Source organism: Rhincodon typus, chromosome 15 (genome assembly GCF_021869965.1).
Source record: "Rhincodon typus isolate 14 chromosome 15, sRhiTyp1.1, whole genome shotgun sequence".
In the NCBI taxonomy this organism is placed as follows: Eukaryota; Metazoa; Chordata; class Chondrichthyes; order Orectolobiformes; family Rhincodontidae; genus Rhincodon; species Rhincodon typus.
The window spans coordinates 19994386-20000385 of record NC_063346.1 but is presented as its reverse complement, the minus strand read 5'-3'; the positions used below and the strand labels follow the sequence as shown (position 1 = coordinate 20000385).

General features: G+C 44.4%; 1 protein-coding gene across 1 annotated transcript in view; it reads left to right on the top strand.

Annotated features, from left to right (window-relative positions):
* Positions 1 to 6000, top strand: part of plcg2 (phospholipase C, gamma 2) — a 189706-nt gene that overhangs the window by 155811 nt on the left and 27895 nt on the right. The window lies entirely within an intron of this gene.

Below are 6000 nucleotides of genomic sequence, written 5' to 3'. Positions count from 1 at the left end.
TCACACCTTCCACCCTCGCCTCCACCCCCTATCATCCTCACACCCATCTCCCTCACCTTTCTCACCCCTACCTTCTCACCCCCTCACCCATTACCAGATTCCTGAAAAGGAATCACTGGTTTTATACCAGGTGAAAGCTCTTGAATAGCACATCAAACTCCTGAATAAACAAACACTCTTCAAAGCAGCTGTCCAAACTATGTGAAACGCTTGCAAAAGAGTTAGGCTTTCTGGTTACAGCAGGAGCCTCCTCACTGAGTAAACAAATGGAGTTCAGAACTGTTATTTGAACAGCTGAATACATAAAAACATAGGGAAAAGATGAAACTCTTACACTTGGCTATAGGATGTTTTCTCTTGTGGGGCAATATAGAACAAGAGGTCACAGTTCTAGGCTAAGGGGTGGCAGTTTTGTGGAATTCACTATACCCCAGAGTATAAGAACATAAGAACTAGGAGCAGGAGTAGGCCATCTGTCCCCTCGAGCCTGCCCTGCCATTTAATAAGATCATGGCTGATCTTTTTGAGACTCAGCTCCACTTACCCGCCCGCTCACCATAACCCTTCATTCCTTTACTTTTCAAAAATTTATCTAGCCTCGCCTTAAAAACATTCAGCGAGGTAGCTTCAACAGCTTAACTGGGCAGGGAATTCCACAGATTCACAACCCTTTGGGTGAAGAAGTTCCTCCTGACCTCAGTCCTACATCTGCTTCCCTTTATTTTGAGGTGATGACCTCTAGTCCTAGTTTCACCTGCTAGCGGAAACAACCTCCCTGCCTCCACTTTATCTATTCCCTTCATAATCTTATATGTTTCTATAAGATCTCCCCTCATTCTTCTGAAGTCCAATGAGTATAATCCCAGTCTACTCAGTCTCTCCTCATAATCCAACCCTCTCAACTCTGGAATCAACCGAGTGAATCTCCTCTGCACCCCCTCCAGTGCTAGTATATCTCTTCTCAAGTGAGGAGACCAAAACTGCACACAGTACTCCAGGTGTGGCCTCACCAGTATGGTGGACATCAGGATACTTAATAAATTTGAGGAGACAGACTTTTTATTACTAATGGGTCAATGGATCATGGGGACCGGGCAGGAGAGTGGAGTTGAGACTGAGATGAAATTAGCCACAATTGTATTAAATGGTGTAGTCAGTTTGAGGGCCTGAATTACCCACAGCTGCTCCAAGCTCTTGTGTACGAGGCCATCCTTTCAAGCGTATATAACATACTGTGCTCTTTTGTCTATTGGATGAACTTTTTAACTCATCCAAAGACTTTTCCACAATTAGAATGATCATTTTCTACTGGACAGCTGCCAGAAGTAATGATCTGGCAAACACATTATTTAATATGTAATTACATCTTCCAATCACATAACTCACCTTAATGAACATGATACATTTCATGATGATCCGTGAAGGAGGCAAAACTGTTTTATTTACCTTTTAATCTCTTTTTGCCTCCAATCCATAGCTCACACCCACTGATATAAAACCTAACAGCTGCTAAACTCCAGTTGCCTCCATAATAATTAACATAAAAACTAATTTGAGAACAGACTCTTAATTTGCCCACAATGCTATCAGTTTCATGTTTCACAGGAGAGGTGAACACCTGGAGCTTGCTTCCTCCCACAGCCTCATAACAGTGAAAAGCCAAGATTTTTTACTACTTTGAACTAGCATACAAATCCTATTCTGGATTTCTCGATTTCATAAATTTCCGTGTCCCTTGAAATTTATGCCTCTTGTATTCCCTTACTACACTGAAAAACTCTAATCGATCTTTTACGTCAAACTCCTAATATTACAGAATAACTTCTTGAGAGAGACTCGCGGTTGGTGTGTTGCCTCCCAGGTGCCAGGGTCCGTGATGTCTCGGATCGTGTTTTCGGGATCCTTAAGGGGGAGGGGGAGCAGCCCCAAGTCGTGGTCCACATAGGCACCAACGACATAGGTAGGAAAAGGGATGGGGACGTAAGGCAGAAATTCAAGGAGCTAGGGTGGAAGCTTAGAGCTAGAACAAACAGAGTTGTTATCTCTGGTTTGTTACCCGTGCCACATGCTGGCGAGGCGAGGAATAGGGAGAGAGAGCAGTTGAATACGTGGCTACAGGGATGGTGCAGGAGGGAGGGATTCAGATACCTGGATAATTGGGGCTCATTCTGGGGTAGGTGGCACCTCTACAAATGGGATGGTCTACACCTGAACCAGAGGGGTACCAATATCCTGGGGGGGAAGTTTGCTAATGCTCTTCGGGAGGGTTTAAACTAATTCAACAGGGGGGGTGGGAACCTGAACTGTAGCTCCAGTGTACAGGAGGTTGAGAGTAGTGAGGTCATAAATAAGGTTTCAACCCTACCGCAGGAGTGTACCAGCAGGCAGGAAGGTGGTTTGAACTGTGTCTACTTCAATGCCAGGAGCATCCGGAATAAGGTGGGTGAACTTGCAGCATGGGTTGGTACCTGGGACTTCGATGTTGTGGCCATTTCGGAGACATGGATAGAGCAGGGACAGGAATGGTTGTTGCAGGTTCCGGGGTTTAGATGTTTCAGTAAGATCAGGGAAGGTGGTAAAAGAGGGGGAGGTATGGCATTGTTAGTCAAGGACAGTATTACGGTGGCAGAAAGGACGTTTGATGACAACTCGTCTACTGAGGTAGTATGGGCTGAGGTTAGAACCAGGAAAGGAGAGGTCACCCTGTTGGGAGTTTTCTATAGGCCTCCGAAAAGTTCCAGAGATGTAGAGGAAAAGATTGCAAAGATGATTCTGGATAGGAGCGAAAGTAACAGGGTAGTTGTTATGGGGGACTTTAACTTCCAAATATTGACTGGAAACGCTATAGTTCGAGTACTTCAGATGGGTCAGTTTTTGTCCAATGTGTGCAGGAGGGTTTCCTGACACAGTATGTAGATAGGCCAACAAGAGGCGAGGCCACATTGGATTTGGTACTGGGTAATGAACCAGGCCAGGTGTTAGATTTGGAGGCAGGAGAGCACTTAGGTGATAGTGACCACAATTCGGTTACGTTTACTCTAGCGATCGAAAGGGATCGGTATATAAAGCAGGGCAAGAGTTATAGCTGGGGAAAAGGCAATTATGAGGCGATTAGGCAAGATTTAGGATGCATAGGATGGAGAAGGAAACTGCAGGGGCTGGGCACAATTGAAATGTGGAGCTTGTTCAAGGAACAGCTACTGCGTGTCCTTGAGAAGTATGTACCTGTCAGGCAGGGAGGAAGTGGTCGAGCGAGGGAACCGTGGTTTACTAAAGAAGTTGAATCTCTTGTCAAGAGGAAGAAGGAGGCTTATGTAGAGATGAGGCGTGAAGGCTCAGTGAGGGCGCTTGAGAGTTACAAGTTAGCCAGGAAGGACCTAAAGAGAGAGCTAAGAAGAGCCAGGAGGGGACATGAGAAGTCTTTAGCAGGTAGGAACAAGGAAAACCCTAAAGCTTTCTATAGGTATGTCAGGAATAAAAGAATGACTAGAGTACGATTGGGGCCGGTCAAGGACAGTAGTGGGAAATTGTGCGTGGAGTCCGAAGAGATAGGAGAGGTGCTAAATGAATATTTTTCGTCAGTATTCACACAGGAAAAAGACAATGTAGTCGAGGAGAATACTGAGATACAGTCTATTAGACTAGACGGGATTGAGGTTCATAAGGAGGAGGTGTTAGCAATTCTGGAAGGTGTGAAAATAGATAAGTCCCCTGGGCCGGATGGGATTTATCCTAGGATTCTCTGGGAAGCTAGAGAGGAGATTGCAGAGCCTTTGGATTTGATCTTTATGTCATCATTGTCTTCAGGAATAGTGCCAGAAGACTGGAGACTAGCAAATGTTGTCCCCTTGTTCAAGAAGGGGAGTAGAGACAACCCTGGTAATTATAGACCAGTGAGCCTTACTTCGGTTGTGGGTAAAGTGTTGGAAAGGATTATAAGAGATAGGATTTATAATCATCTAGAAAGGAATAATTTGATTAGGGATAGTCAACACGGTTTTGTGAAGGGTAGGTCGTGCCTCACAAACCTTATTGAGTTCTTCGAGAAGGTGACCAAACAGGTGAATGAGGGTAAAGCGGTTGATGTGGTGTGTATGGATTTCAGTAAAGCGTTTGATAAGGTTCCCCATGGTAGGCTATTGCAGAAAATACAGAGGCATGGGATTGAGGGTGATTTAGCGGTTTGGATCAGAAATTGGCTAGCTGTAAGAAGACAGAGGGTGGTGGTTGATGGGAAATGTTCATCCTGGAGTTCAGTTACTAGTGGTGTACCTCAAGGATCTGTTTTGGGGCCACTGCTGTTTGTCATTTTTATAAATGACCTGGATGAGGGCGTAGAAGGATGGGTTAGTAAATTTGCGGATGACACCAAAGTCGGTGGAGTTGTGGATAGTGCGGAAGGATGTTGCAGGTTACAGAGGGACATAGATAAGCTGCAGAGCTGGGCTGAGAGGTGGCAAATGGAGTTTAATGCGGAAAAGTGTGAGGTGATTCACTTTGGAAGGAGTAACAGGAATACAGAGTACTGGGCTAATGGTAAGATTCTTGGTAGTGTGGATAAGCAGAAAGATCTCGGTGTCCATGTGCATAGATCACTGAAAGTTGCCACCCAGGTTGATAGCATTGTTAAGAAGGCGTACAGTATGTTAGGTTTTATTGGTAGAGGGATTGAGTTTCGGAGCCATGAGATCATGTTGCAGCTGTACAAAACTCTGGTGCGGCCGCACTTGGAGTATTGCGTACAGTTCTGGTCACCCCATTATAGGAAGGATGTGGAAGCATTGGAAAGGGTGCAGAGGAGATTTACCAGGATGTTGCCTGGTATGGAGGGAAGGTCTTATGAGGAAAGGCTGAGGGTTTTGAGGCTGTTTTCGTTAGAGAGAAGGTTACGAGGTGACTTGATAGAGACATACAAGATGATCAGAGGATTAGATAGGGTGGACAGTGGGAGCCTTTTTCCTCGGATGGTGATGGCTAGCACGAGGGGACATAGCTTTAAATTGAGGGGTGATAGATATAAGACAGATGTCAGAGGTAGGTTCTTTACTCAGAGAGTAGTAAGGGCGTGGAATGCCCTTCCTGCAAAAATAGTAGACTCGCCCACTTTAAGGGCATTTAAATGGACATTGGATAAACATATGGATGATAATGGAATAGTTTAGGTTAGATGGGCTTCAGATTGGTTTCACAGGTCGGCGCAACATCGAGGGCCGAAGGGCCTGTACTGCGCTGTAATGTTCTATGTTCTATGTTTCTCTGCACAGCATTGTTGTTCAGGGACAGTCGGATGAGCATACTACACAGTTTGAGCCTGACTTCCTCAAGCCTGCACTGTTTTATCCCTCCTAATTCTGCATATGAAATTTGAGAATTTAACAGATCTGGGATTGGACCAAGGCCTTTGTTGACTTGAATTAGCTCAGGACCACACTGTAGTGGTCAGCCTCTGAATAGGTGCTCTCATGTAGAGCTTCACCAGCATAGATCCCTTATCCAAAAATGTGACCATGACCTTAAAAGAATTTTTAGACAGAGAGAGTCTGAGTGAGAAGCACATATTGGAAATTTGACCCTGTGCATTTCCCATTGAGCCATTAATGAGAGGAGACTTTTCCATTATCATTTCTATGTTAGTGCTCAGTCAGGTTTTCATGTCCACTTGAATAGAACTTAATTGCATAAACTAGGCTGAAATCATGGCAACAATGAAAAAATTTTGATGCCATCCTTTAGGCAGTGTTCTAAGCCAAGGTCTCATATAGTTGTCCAGGTTGATATTAAAGAGTGAGGAAGATTCAAAAGATTTTGTTGGCTTAGTCATTGTCCATCATCACCATGAACAAACTACTCATTACTATTTGTGGAATCTTAGGCTGCATGCAAAATGGTCTTTCTGTTTACCTGCAAATTAGTAGCTGCTGCAATCTTTATGAATCTCAAGAACAATTTGCTAATTCTGCATTCTCTTTTTGTAAGTAGCTGTTGAAATACAGAAACCCT